Source organism: Pelodiscus sinensis, chromosome 8, assembly GCF_049634645.1.
Source record: "Pelodiscus sinensis isolate JC-2024 chromosome 8, ASM4963464v1, whole genome shotgun sequence".
NCBI lineage: Eukaryota > Metazoa > Chordata > Testudines > Trionychidae > Pelodiscus > Pelodiscus sinensis.
In genome coordinates, this window is record NC_134718.1 from 2,185,073 (window position 1) to 2,199,630 (window position 14,558).

At 53.6% G+C, this 14,558-nt stretch overlaps 1 long non-coding RNA gene across 1 annotated transcript; it reads right to left on the bottom strand.

Annotated features, from left to right (window-relative positions):
* Positions 1-531: 531 nt before the first annotated feature.
* Positions 532-9,921, bottom strand: LOC142830347 (uncharacterized). Its single transcript, XR_012905509.1, has 6 exons — positions 9,772-9,921; positions 8,081-8,116; positions 7,631-7,681; positions 5,297-5,413; positions 3,865-3,924; positions 532-3,062 (listed from the first exon to the last, which is right to left on the bottom strand). It is a non-coding gene; the product is annotated as an uncharacterized LOC142830347 (long non-coding RNA).
* Between the last annotated feature and the right edge of the window lie 4,637 nt (positions 9,922-14,558).

A 14,558-nucleotide genomic window follows, 5' to 3' on the forward strand; every position in this document is an offset into this window, starting at 1 on the left:
GTGCAGACCGTAGCGTTTTCTCTCGCCAAACCTCCCACTCTGAGGACAACACCAAAGCTCAGCTTAAGGTACATCAACTCCAGCTACATAATTTACGTAGCTGGAATTGCGTACCTTATGCCGAACTTCGGCTGTAATGTAGACCTGGCTCAGTGTGGGTGGAGTGAACTCCCCCCGTTTCCAGTCTGCGTGATTTCATCAGGGCTGGCCAACTGAGGAAGAACAGTTCCTGTGAGTGCGAGATGGCATGGCCAGGTTCCAGGTCGCTCCAGGCAGGGGAATGCTATTTCCGCAGTGTTGGGTTTCTAGACCAGATACCACCATGCAAATCTTGCCGCAGGTTTAGCTGTGTGGCACCATTGTCTTTGGGGAGCATCTCTGCAGGGGGCAGGATCCTGGAGATGCAAACTGATGCATAAATAAGGGCTCAGAGAACTTCAGTCCTGGTGTGACAATATTATGCAAACCAAACTAGTTAATGCTTAGTCATCATTTGCATAAAAAAAAACAGCCAGGAGTCCAGTGGCACTTTAAAGACAAACACATTTATTAAGGCATCAGCTTTCGTGAGTTGGAACTCACATCGTCAGCGGCACAAAGAGAAAGACATCACCTCCCGTTCCAAGTGAAAACACGTGGACATCACACTAATGGCGGAAAAGCCACGACCATGTTCGTACGCACGTTTGCCAGACAGAGGCGGGTGAGAGGTAATTTTCCCCTTTGGGGACTCTCACCTTCTTATCACTGTTGTAAATGAGCCACATCCACTGGGATTGAATTAGCTCTGACATTCCCCTCTCTGTATCCCGACTATCTGATTCTTTCACTTCCTGCACCTGACAAAGTGAATTGCAAGTAACTCACGAAACCCTATTAAAATGGTGAGTCTTTAAGGCAAATTGACATACTTGATTTCTTTGAATCAAGGAGTTAAAACAGCGACCTTTGCTACCTCAGGGTTCCTTTTTCCTCCCCCCACCACATGGGAATCTCCTCTCCCTGTGGATCTGGAGTGGTGCCCTCCCCTCCCACTTTGCCCCACAAGAAAAGCAGGCCACCATGGCCCCGACACTGGTGCGAAATGCCCAGACTCAGAACCCTTTGAGTAGAACAGAGTTTTGCCATCTGGAGCTACAAATCGTTTGGAAATCCAACATCAAACAGTATTTGCTATTGTAAACTGGGGTCGCTCGGAGCTGAAAGGAGCAAAGCTGACTTACACCTGCCGAGAGCTGGCTCACGGTTTCCAAGGAATCGGGAAAAAGAGGTTGGGCTGTCAAGAAGAATTTGGAAATTCCTCTGTGACCAAGTGCTTTCCATGCAGGTGTCCAGTCTGAACACGGAAGAGGACGAGTGTTAGGGTACATCTACGCTAGCCCCCTAGTTCGTTCTAGTGAGGGCAACCGAAATTGTAAATGAAGTGCGGGATTTAAATACCCCGCGCTTCATTAGCATGTTCCTGGCCGGTCACCATTTTAGAAATTGACTAGCCCGAAGTAAATGCCCGCATCTACACGCAGCAGTGAAATGGGATTCCGAATTAAAGCCCTAAATCGGATTAGCTGTTATTCCCCCTGGAATGAGGTTTACCAGCTAATTCGATTTAAATCCCGCGCTTCATTTGTAATTTTGGTCACCCTCATTAGCCTACCTAGATCGAACTAGGGGGCTAGAGTAGCCGTACCCTTAGAGAAGAAACAGGCAACCCAGGAGCAGATGAGGTAAACAACACTGCTTTATTGCCTATGCGCGTTTACCTCAGGTATTCAACACAACATCCGAGTGGCACCAATTACACCCTTTTTTCTATTTTAGTATGTTCATTCACACATCTCTCACTACTTTTCCTAAAACCTTATTGAGGGAGGTTAACTCCCATACAATGAATATTAAGAAACAGATAATGAATACAATTATACCCGCCCCTACGTACTAGTTGCAGAATTTCTAATTAAATCAACACTTTTCTACACTACAAACTTTCTAAAGCAGCACGTTACAGAGATTACAAGAAATTTAACCCTGAAAATATTTTAAACCGAGCCAATGAGGATAAGCAAAAGACACAACAAAGTAAAGCAGCTACATACTTATCTGGTTTCCTACGCTACAAGAACGAAGGGAGAGAGTATGTTTATACATCAGAAAGGACAATACCCGTTTTGGCCGGACTCTTAATCTAGACTGCAGAAATAAAAGGAAAAAACATGCGTAAAGGCTAATGCAGTGGCTGAACTCCTTAACCACAATCCTAGACCCCTACCAATTTTTACATATCCCAACAACGAGGTATGTGTCCGCTTGCGTAAGCATCGTATTGCATTCAGTTAAGGGAGTCTGGAAAGTGTTTGAGAGAGGAATCCGGAAACCTGACACTCCCCGAGGGGGGGAGGAAATGGGACAAGGAAGGTCTTACTGGACGGGAGTTGGTTGCTGAGGTAGAGAGTTCATTTGTCTAAGCGAGAGACGACGCTCCCTCCCCATGTCACAGGAGAGACGATTTTCTGGCACTCGGGCCAAGGCCATTATCGAACCCTTGGGAGAAAGAGGCTGAAGAACACAACAAAGCCCAGGTGGCCAGAGAGCTGCTCTGGATTGGAGGGAATCGACTCAAATGTTATTACCGGTTCTCAGCCAAGAAAAGCTCGCAGACGGCCGAGGAACCAGGGGTGTCCCCCGTCGCTTGGGCACCCCGAAGGCGCCAGTCCTCCATCCGCCTTCTCTTTGTTCTGTCAGGCCAAACAGACACAAGGGCAGAGGGCCCGATTCCCTTCTTCCTCCGGCAGCGGTTGTGTCCAAGCTGAGCGCGTGGCCTGTCGAGGTCAGTCCCAGCCCACATGGTTGGCCCTCTTCTTGGGGACAGGGGAAGGAACGCACGTTTCATAGAGCGCCTCGGCGGTGGGCTTCGCGGGCTGCCGTCCGGCAAGAGGAGCATTGTGCTGTGTGTTCCACGCCCCGTGGGGCCTTTGAGGGATGGGTGCTGGCAGCTGGCGGGGTGGCCTCTGATCCTCATTTTCGTAGAGGCTTGGTGGGCCCTTCCCCATGGACACACAGCGGCCCTAGGAGCACAAACCTCACTGTCATTGCTGTCGGCCATACAGTACTCAGGCGCTGCTGGGTGCCGTGTGAGAGATGTCCCAGCTTTCCTCATTGGAAAGTCGATATAAATAATAATACACAAGGAAGCCTTGCACCGGGCAAGTTTTGGGGGAGAGTTTAGAGCGGGGCTGAGAAACCTTGCTGTAGTCGGGGGCCACTGACCCACAGGAAAATCGGGCGGGGGCCACTCTCAAGTGAGAAGGAAAACCAAACCAAACCAACCTTCACAGAGCTGGCTCCCCGCAAGCAACACGAACCAAAACTCACTGACCCGTCTCCCAACATGGTCGGGGCGTGTGGGGCGAGCGGGCGCTCACGCTCCAGCCCCACGGAGCCGGGGGACAGGGTTCGGAGACCGCGGAGGGGCTGGAGCAAATTGACATCTGGCCGCGCTGTGGAGGGAGGCCCGAGCCTCGCCGCGCAGGCCCAGCCTTTGGGCAAGACGCGCGAGGCGGTTGCCTTGGGCCCCGTGCTGCCCAGTTCCCGGCCTCCCCCCCGGCCGCTCACTCGCTGCCCTGACTGGGCACCGCAAACTCTTTGGCTGGGCCTGTCGGCACAGGCTGGATCTAAGTCAGCAGGGGCCAGATTGGCCACGCAGGCCAGAACTTCCCCACCCGCAGCTTAGAGAGAGCTGTATGTTATTTGCTTTGAGTCACCCCTAACCAACCGCCCGGGAGGAGTGTGTGCCGTCGGGGTGGGCACACCAGCTGGAAGAGCGGCCTGTCTGCAGCAATGGTAGAAAGGGCTAATAAGAATTCTTACTTTTGAAAGCTCAGGAAGGGTCCGCTCATATTCGTCCGGCCCCTCTTGATGCTGGTTTGCCTGAACGAATCAACAACAGGTCACAGACGGATCATGCCACCACTCCTATGCCCATGTGAGCAGCAGGGGAGAATTTGAATATGGCTTGTGGTGGGAAAGAAGTCAGAACTCTGGACGCATCAAGGGCTGTGGCCTTACAACGGAGAGTGATATTCTGCAGCCTTCATCTCAGAGGACACAAGACCGCACCCACGCTCACACTGACAGCCAGAGAATTTTTTCTTAGGGGCGATACGTGAGCCAGAAACCAGCTGGATACAACCTCAAAATAACGAGGTTTTTTTTCCTTTATTTTGTTAAATTGTAATAAAGGTTTGGGTTTTTTTTTTACCTTTTTTAAAAATAAACTTGTTTAAAAAAATCATAATTTATTAGAAAATATTGTAAGGGCTAAACTTATGATTCTCTTTTAAAACACCGAACTAAATAACAAATAGGCTGAATCTATGTGCCTCCATCAAAAACCTTGCGCCTCCATCAGAAACTTTGAGTTCAACGCTGCTTTTCCACCTAAAGAAAGAGTAAGGGGGAAAACCCAAACTTTTGAGATCAAGCTTTATCAATGGGGCAGGATAGGTCACGTACTGTGTTGTTAAAGGAATTTTCATGCTTACATTGACCCTTCAATCTCATGTTAAAATTTAAACTAGCCAACAGCCATGGCAAAGCTCGTCTCTTGGGCTCTCTCTCAGGCTGCAGGAAATCAAGGTCTGTCTCAATATTAGATGTGGTTGGAAAATGGAGCTGGGGGAGAAGGGAGTTCTTGTGGAAAATGTCAATTTTGCAGGAAAAAAAATCCAACCCCTCCCAATATTTCTCTCCGCAGCGTGCGGTCATGGTATCTCACGGTGGGACCGAGTTCTCCTCTATCAGTGGGGCTCCTTAGCTGGACTACATCTCCCATGATTCCCCATGGCAGTCCCGGTCTGTGGTGCATCATGGGAGAGGTTATCTCGCTGTGGGGAGAGGGGGGGCTGACCCCTAGGGGGAAATGAGGTCACCAAACAACGCTTCCCATGCGGCACTTGAGCAGCGTTTCCTAACTCAGCGTTGGGGCTTGTTTTCCTTTTCCAAGCTGATGCTTTTTGCCCCCCAAATTTAAAAGCCGCAACCGGAAGCGTTTTGACCGGTCCTCCTTCATATCGCGTCCTCTCCCCCACCCACGCGTTTCCCTCCTCGACTCCCAACGCCGCCGCCCCCGCAGCCTTTACATCTGAGGCGGCCCCCACGCCACGAGTCTGAGCACCACCTTTTGCCACGCGTTACAGGCTCCCCCTTGGACCGGGATCTCCACAAAAGCTCCTGGAGTTTTGAACCAGGATTTCATCGGCCCTAAAACATGACAAGGCCCACAGCCGCCTCGGACAGTCACCTTATTGCAGTAGCAGCCTGCCCTCTGGCGGAGGCAGATCACGGCCAGTACGATGGCGAGGACCACGGCCACCACGCTGGGTATTCCTGCGGCGAGCCCAAGCTGCCAGGACGCCACCTAGCCCATGGAGAAAGAGCGCACGGTGAGAACACACCGAGGGCAGTGCAGGATTCTCCAGGCCTGGGTGTCTTCAGATCCAGCCTGGATGCTCTCCTGGAAGATGCATTTAACTACACAAGTTATTGGGCTCCATCCAGGGGTAGCTGGGGGAAATTTCCTGGCCTGGGCTCGGGGTGGGCCCCAAAACACAGGCCAACATCCTCTCAGCTGCCCCCAGGCCTGTGGGAGGAGGCTATTGCGCACGATCACTGTGAACGCCCACACGCTGCCCGTGTAGGGTCACCCGGTGTCCGGCTCTCAGCTGGAACGTCCGGCCAAAACGGGACTCCAGCGGCTCTGCTCAGCCCTGCCGAGCGGGCTGTTCAAAGTCTGGCTGGCGGGGCTAGCGTGACAGCGACGTGTCCCTGTGGCTCTGAGGCGGCCGAGGAGGGGGAGGCTGCGCAGGCTGTGAATGACATAAGGAGGAGAGATGGGGGGCTCGGAGAAGCATCGGTGGAGGGGCGGGGCAAGGGCCATTGGTTTTAGAAAGTTGGCAATGCTAAGCGTGTGCTAGGTCACCCCAGGAGGCAGGGCCAGAGCCACTAGGCCACATCTGGACTGGACTGGGGCCCAAATGTGCAACATCAGGACCGGCCGGCTGAAAAGCGGATGCCGGGCCTGCCTACCGGTGATACACAGCAGCGCCGAGACGATCTTACTCTCCCGTCCCACCTTCAGGCTCTGCATGACCGAGGGCAAGTTCTCAGCAGACCCACTGTCTACATCTCGCCTCCCAGAGCTGGGCCCCCGGCCCTGTTTATAGAACGGCAGCCGAGTACAGAACGCCACCGCCCTGCCCTGCCACAGCGCTTTGCAAAGGAAATCACCACGGGGTAAGGACTCGGGGGGCCCTACCCTGCATGGAGATTTGTGGGGGGCTCACCCCTTTGCAGCACTGGGACCCCGCCTAGCCCACAGGGCACTCACCCCTACCTGCTCGTGAACACAGCAAGTTCCTTGCAGCTGGATTGACGCCCCGGCGGGTAAAACTCAAACTCTGGTTTTTCCTGCACCGCCTCTTTAAATCTGGAATCCTGTGCCCAGCTGGGGGTTGATCAGGCTGAGGCTGGAGAGCAGGAGGCTCAGAGCTCAGCCCTTCATGGAGCCGCTAGGCCCGGAGTTTTGCAGGTGCAGTAAACCCACCCCTCTGCTCAAACACCTTGTTCTGCTGCAGGGCTACGTTCTGCTCGCCAGCCCTACAAGGAGCCCGGCGGCCCCTTCAGATAGGTGGGGGGCAGGAGCATGGGGGGGGGGGGGCAGGTGCATTCGCTCTCACTGAGACCGGGTTTGCACTGGAGTTCTGAGTTCCTATTGCTTGAGCATTTGCTGGCTGGCGTGCAAGAGATGGCTGCAGCTTCTGGCTTGGTGGAATTGGGGGAAAGTTTCCTAGCGTGGCTGGGGGGAGAGGAAGGGGGATACACTGAACCCCATGTTGCAGCCAGGGAGTCTAACCGGCTCTCAGCGGCCCGAGAAGTGATTGCTGCGCAAAGCATGGTGGAGAGACATTTCAGTTGATTTAGGACTAGAGATGTGAGAGGTTAACCAGTTACCGGTTCACCAGTAGGGGCTGGAGCAGCTCCCTGCCTGTGGCAGGCCTGCTCTCCCCTCCTCCTCTACCACCACCCCCCATGCAGGTTACACACTGGTCCCCCCAGAGTGGTGTTCTGAACAGCTGGCAGTTCCCTCTGGTGCCACGTACTCCTAGCAGGGAGAGGAGGCTTCACGTGCTCCCCTGTTCCCCGCTCTCTATTGGCCTGGGGGTGGGGATGGGGCAGCCATGGGCCAGATCAGCCGGATTGGCAGAGCTCTCTTTCCCGCCCCCGAGCGACACACCAAGGGCCTATTTTAAACTAAGGTCCTGTAGACGGTAAATTCAGAAACACGGGTCAGACCTGGGGCCGGCCAAGCCCTGGTAAAATGCTTCATTCCCACTTGCTGGGCTCTTTCCCAGGCTGGCTGTTCTGCCAAGGGCTCTAACAGGCTGTGTCACTTTTCCGTTAACTAGACCCTCTCCGGAGGAGGCAGAGCCACGGCCCACGGAGAGGAAGAGGCGGATGGGTGGACCGACATGGGAGTGCCCCGGATTTCCAGCTGCCGGACCCGGCTGCGCATTCCGCGTACGGGTAAGGAGAACACAGCCTGGGAGAAGGCAATGAATTGGGAACCAAATCTTACCGTCTCTGTGCAGGGCGGGGGTTGAGTACTTGTGCCGTTGCTCACAAGAGACTAAAAAACAAACCAAACACGAGGACGGGTGAGAGGGGAGCCACCAGGGCTTGCGCAAATCGCAGGCGGGCAGAGCCAGAATCAACGTTAGTGCCACGAGCATCCTTTTGCACTAGATCTAGGAGGGGTAAACCGGGATGATAGGAGTTACTATAGAGAACTTTCTGGGTGTCTGGCTGATGAGTCTTGCCCACATGCTCCGGGTTTAGCTGATCGCCATATTTGGGGTCGGGAAGGAATTTTCCTCCAGGGTAGATTGGCAGAGGCCCTGGAGGTTTTTTGCCTTCCTCTGTAGCAGCTAGGCCGCTAGATCCGAGATGGCACAGCCAGCGTTACGCAGGAGGACAGACTGGGTGGAGGCCACCATTCCTTCTGGCTCTCACCCCCCGGGACACTTACCGTGATGGTGGCAGCGGTGGTGTACTGCACAGATTCCTGAGCAAGACAGAAAATGAAGTGAGTGAGTCTTCAAGAAGCAGCCAGGCTCCAGCCAGAGAGCAGCGAGTAGCTTAGGAATATCCGGGGGGCAAAGGAGGGGCAGGACCGTCTTTCGCATTCACGCAGCCCCAAAGTGCTGCACGGCTCAGCGCATGCAGGATGGGAGGCGGTTCGCCTGGCTCAGCGGCACCACGGCTCAGCGGCCATGTTTGAGGCGGGGCTCAAAGGAAAGCACGTGCTGATTGGCTCGGGAGCGTTTAAAACGGGCGGGGAACCTCAGGGCCAGACGTGGCCCCCGGCTTGCCTAGGACCAGCACCTGAGGCTCAGAGCTCCTCCCCCAACATTGGGGAGCCCACGGTGGCGCTCTAGCTCCCCTGCTGTTCCCCCACCGTCCTGAAGCACACAAAATGGACTAGCCTGGGGCCCCCGGGCTCCGGCGTGTGAGGGAGGGTTTGCAGGTTTGGGGTTTTTGCTTCTCACGTGTGTGCGGCCCCCGACCAATTTTTTTTGGTGGGTCCGCGGCCCCCGACCCACAAAAGGTTTCCCACTCTTGGCTCGTCTAACCAGCGGGGCCCTGTCGCTGGGCGGGCATAAGCCAAGAGAGACTCCAGCAGCTGCTCTGTAAAACGCAGCACAGACAAGGGTTGTGTCATCTACTGGCGCATTCCCAGCGGGCCTAGGACAAGATGCAGGAGTGCTCCAATGGGGGACCGCTCGCACGAAGGGGCCCCCAATGCGCAGCAAAAGGCAGGTGTTCTCCCCGCGGATCACAGCTCCGCCAACAGGGCCCCAGAAAAGGGCTCCTGGCCCACCAACTCAGAAACCTTACCTCCCCTTCCCCTCCTCCGCTGGCTCTCCCACTCAGTGCTAGTGCACCCCGCTCAGGATGCTTGCGCATCCCCAAACCGCTGCCAGGGACTGAGGTCACCGCACAACCCTTGAAACGGTCTGGCCTTTGCAACACACACGGTTACGAGCTGCCACACACAGCCCGGGAACGACAGCATGCGCGCCTTCTGACTTGCACTCAGCCCGAGCGTGCATTTCGCTCCTGAGGTTTCTTTCATCCCTCCTCTAATGAACGAAGTTCTGAGCTCGTGCCCCAACTTGCTCACAGAGCCTTGGTCTACACAAGGGAGTTATTTCAAACCAACCCCTCTTATTTCGAAATAAGAGGAGCAGGCACACTACCAAGCCGGTTATTTCAAAATCTGTCCTCCTGCTTTCCTTGGGGAATACCACTATCATCATTTTGTTAGTTCAGGCGTTATTATTTGAACGTAGTTATTTTGAAATCATTTCTCTAGTGTAGACATGCCCGGAGAGAATCAACGCGGAATGGCAAAGCCCTGTTGGAGTCGTTTATCGGTGTGGAGACGCTCTGGGAAATTTAAACCAGATGACGGTTTTCACCAGTCTGTGCTGCTCTACGCTGGTTTGGTTAATTCCTTCTAAAAAATAAGACACCAATGCAAACTTGTAGGCACCCAGGCATGTAACCAATATGACCAGCTAACCTCTCCAGCAGTAAAATTGCCTGGACTTTGGCCAGCCCTTCCAGAATTCCTCCACGCCTTCGTCGCTCCAGGAAGCATGTTCTCAAATAATCTGTTACTTAATCAGTCGCTTTCTTTTCACCCAGCATACTTACGTTTATGTTGGCAAAAGGTGTCGTGGTGGGCGTAGCAGTCTACAAGGAAAAACAGAAAATGCAAAGGACTCAGTAGGAAGCACGTGTGGGAAGATACGAACACTTGCTCACTGCTTCTGTCTACCTGCAACCGCAGAACATGGACAGGCAGGGATACCCCCTTGTAACTGGTGGATAATCCTCAAGCAGTGCTAACTGAAGACAACCAAAATTAGGCCCTCAGATTATTGAGACACAAATCCGTAAGAACAAGCCGTGCTTAATTGGGATAGAAAGAGGTGCCAGAAGTCGTGCAACAGTGCGACTAGGAAGAAAATAGTGTTCTCCGCCCAGCGTGACCTCGCACGTGCCACATGAGTGAGGTCGTGCCTGGCGTACAGGCGTGCCACAACCCCGGCACTTAAGCGCTGCGTGCAGCATTAATGGGTTTAAGGGCTTGTCTGCGACACTTACGGGTTTGTCTCCATGTTACCGTTTCACACGCTGCCACGAGGGCCGGCATCAGCAGCCTGTTTGCACTGGTGCTTCTCAGCGCTGTCACTAGCTACGTGTGGGGAGGGGGTGTGTTTTCACACCCCTGAGGGGGAAGTCACAGCGCCGTCCCTGGCCAGCATGGCCGCGCCCTTCGAGCGCGGAGAGGGCATGCAACGCGGACAGGAGAGCTCTGGCTAGGCACAGCCGTGTGCACCAGGGTGCGGTCACAGATTTTCCATGCTCTGAATTGGCAGCGCGGGCCAGACTGGCTGCCGTGTCCCGCCGCCGCCCCACCCAATTGGAGCGCTTCAACGCGTGGGCTTTCAGGCCCGAGGGAGCCATCGCAATCTAAGCAGGCCTCCTGCTCATCGCAGGCTGCAGAGCCTCCACAGCCTGTAACAGCATCCGAGCCTCTGGCTAAGTCGCCATAGCATGGTCTAAAGGGTTCACGTTGCAGAGAATCCCCCGTTTACAACGGCAAATGCTGCAGCGGAAGGTGAAAACTCCCCAGGGCATCTGTCCATCTGAAAGGGGGAAATTCCTTCCTGATCCCAAATATAATGGTCAGTTTGATCCTGAGCATGCGGAAAAGACCCTCCAGCTAGACCGCGTGGAAAAGAATTTGCTGTCGTAACCCAGAGCCCCATCTAGCATCCCATCACATCGCTGTCTTTAATGCATGTCTGATCACAACACCCCTGGAAGATGGTTGTCACTGTATAGGTGGGGAAACTGAGGCACCAAGCAATTAAGTGACTTGCCTGAGGTCACCGAGGCAGCCTGTGGCAGAGCAAGGCCTTGAACCTGGGTCTCCTGAGCCCTAACCGAGCAAGCTTAAGAACCTGGCCAATTTTTCTGAGTCACTACAGCTACTTAACCCCTTAGTGGCTGAATTGTTTCCAAGCCTGGAGGGAGAGGTACTGAACGGAGCTGTAGGCTGCCTGACATGCTGGGTGAGCCAGCCAGCCAAAGGGCAGGTCTGTGGGGGGTGGGGCTTGGCCACTATTAGCCATTCCCAGGGGGTTCTGTAAAATCCATCTCATTGCCAATGAGGGGGAGCTTGTGGTACCAGGCAGGGACCGGTAGCTGGTGAAACATACGCACCGAGTTTTTCCACCCCCGGCTGAGAAATGTCCCCCCAGTTCACAGCCCCAGCTCTGCCTTCTGAATTCCAACCCTCCACACAGGTGACTAGCGCACATTTGCTTCCTGATTTTTACACCTCCCTCTCTGCTCTGAGGCGCAATTAATTTGTTGTGCTTCCTCTTTCTCGATGAATCACTCCGGACTTTATGGGCTTTGCAAAAGTTTCCAGGAACTCAGGGCACAGGGTCAGAATAAAGTACATGCAATTGAGCCACGTTCCCCGGGTGCATGTCTGATTGACTTACACAGGGGACCGCATGAAGTAAAGACGATCTTGCAGGGAAGGGATTAGACTGCACCTCAGGAGCCATGATCCAGTTCCTAACTCTGCCACGGACTCCTTGGTCAAGGCGCGCAATCACCTTGTGCCTCGGTTTCCCCACAGTAAATGGAAGCCATTCCCATCCTGGGTCTGTATCATCTCTATGCTCTGTGGCTGTACAGAATCCAGCATAATACACGGAGTGTTTTGTTCCTACTGTAATGAGGATAAGTGGGAGAATCCTAGAACACTAGGACTGGAAGGGACCTCGAGAGGTCATCAAATCCCGTCCCCTGCCCTCATGGCAGGACCCAGTACTGTCTAGACCATCCCTGATAGACATTTATCTAACCTGCTCTTAAATATCTCCAGAGATGGAGATTCCACAACCTCCCTGGGCAATTTATTCCCGTGTTTAACCACCCTGACAGTTAGGAACTTTTTCCTAATGTCCGATCTAAACTTCCCTTGCTGCAGTTTAAGCCCATTGCTTCTTGTTCTGTGCTCAGAGGCCAAGATGAACAAGTTTTCTCCCTCCTCCTTGGGACACCCTTTTAGATACCTGAAAACCGCTCTCATGTCCCCTCTGAATCATCTCTTTTCCAAACTAAACAAGCCCAATTCTTTCAGTCTGTCCTCCTAGCTCATGTTCTCTAGAGCTTTCATCATTCTTGTTGCTCTTCTCTGGACCGTCTACAGAGAAATGCTATGTTGGTGGGGAGGAAAAGGAACCGAAAGAAGGTAAAATAAATCCAGGGAGAAGCAGCTGTAGCAGGGCTGGTCACATTGAATTGGATTAAGTCCAGTTTGACACGTAAGATGTTATACTCGTCCAGCTCTGTAGCAGGTAAAATACGGTTTGGTGAATGTCTTAGTCTGGGAATCCAGCTGAAACCCACTGAACGGTGGATTAGAAATGACGTGTTTTGGGATCTGATCTGCTTTGGGGCTGAGCTCCTTCTCATGCAGGGAGACGGTCCCTTTCCCTCTGTGGCATAGTGGGGGGCTGTCTGCTCTGTGACCCGGGTCCCCCTGTGCTGGGATGGGAGATTCTCACTGACTCTCCCAAATGGGGATTAACCCAGACACCCAGGCTCAGCCGCCCAGGGAGAGACAGAGGGAGGAGAGGGAGACCAGCACCTGGCTGGGGGCAGGGCTGGAAGAGAGTTTTTTAGCTTCTGTCTGTTATCATGGAGGAAGCAGCCTAAGCAGGCTGGGATTTAGGGGCCCAGGCTCCCCCATCTCAAGGGGGGCTGAGGCATCCTAGGCCTGCCCTGGAACCAGATTCCATCTGCGCTGTGTTGTATCCTGGAGGAGCAATAAACTCCCTGTATGCTACTGGCTGGGGGAATCTGTTCGTGCCATTTCGGGGGTGCAGGAGGCGGGGGAACCCCGACGCGCTGTCACACCCTCCTTTCCCTTCCATTTGTAAACAAGAACCCTACGTGATTCGTGGGCATTCACCCTGCAGGGCAGGAAAGCCGCTCGGGCAGATGGAACTGTGCAATCTCGAGGGCCCAATATTCATGCCTCCGATAACTCCACAGAAGTCATCCCCTACAGACATACGACCCAGGCACTAAGCTTGGGAGAGAAACTCGAAACGCTCAGCTGCACTGTACAGGCTGAACCTCCCTCCGGACTGGTGCCGAACCAGAGACTTTGCTAAACCATGAGAGGTCTAGGTTGCCTATCAGCATTACCAACACTGCCACCGCTGACCGGTCTCTGAGAAGGCATTTGGGGTAAATTAGAGCCAAACAACAGCACAGAAGCCTGAGAGAACAGCACAGAACCCTGAGAGCCAGGCTGGAAACAAACTTTATGGGGCTGCAGAAAACGTGGCCACATCTGTGCTAAGTGGCCATCTGGCAAATTCAAATCATGCCGGACCACGGAGGTTGCCAGACCAGAGAGTGCCGGACGAGAGAGGTTCGACCCGTACTGAAACAAACACCAACTCAAGGAAGAAAAACCCGCAACAGGATGAGCGGCACTGCTGCCTTGCCACCGCAGCTCAGCTCTGACGCGCGCAGGAAGAAAATCGCCGTCGCGCCCTTGCAGAACTAAAATGCCCCAAGTGAAAGTTGCCTCGCAACACAGCTGCTTTACCAGCTCGTTAAACTCTCCCAGCCTGCACGAGCTGGAAAATCTCTCTTAAAAAACAAACAGACGCCATGCAAGAGAATTCAGCTGTCAGGTTTCAGGCTAGGAGCCAGAGGGCAAAGAGGACTCTGTACAAACAACCAGGTGTGTGTCTGTCCTGTCCTCGCTCGCTCTCTCTCGCTTTCCGCGCCTGTGTATTCCCCCTGCCGCAGAAAGCTCCCCAGACAGAACGATTCTTACTCACCATGTTGGACACTTCCCTGCTCGTATTCATGCTGCCCTGCCCAAGTCTGAAGTTCGCACAAGGAGCGTGGTGCTCAGGTACAGATCAAGTCGCCTCTCCAGGGAGGAAACGATTGATGGCTTTTATCTAAGCCAGAGATAACCTGGCTGCATCCCAAAGTAGCCGATCACAGCAGTTCCTGAAACTGACTGCAGAGGCAGCTCACCTGAACAACTGGGTCTGTGGGAATCTCCTTCCTTTCTGTCCTGCTGCTCTCTGGTCCTAGCTGTTAATTTATTAGCACCAGGCCCTTTGTCAATTCTGCCTATTTACTCGTGCCATCCCCTGCCCTTGTACTTTTAGAGTGAACAGTTTTAATTGACTGACTTGGTATCCGGCATTAACATTACGATGCATATTTGGGGTCATCCTGCTTTTTTTTATTATTGCTAAAAAGAACATGAGCCAATGCCAAAGCCAAAATCTTTACCCAAAGGCAATTTTGGGAATAGTGGACCAGTAAGCCTCACTTCCAGCGTGGCTTTCCTCTTATTATTGTAGGGTTGCTCCCAAGTT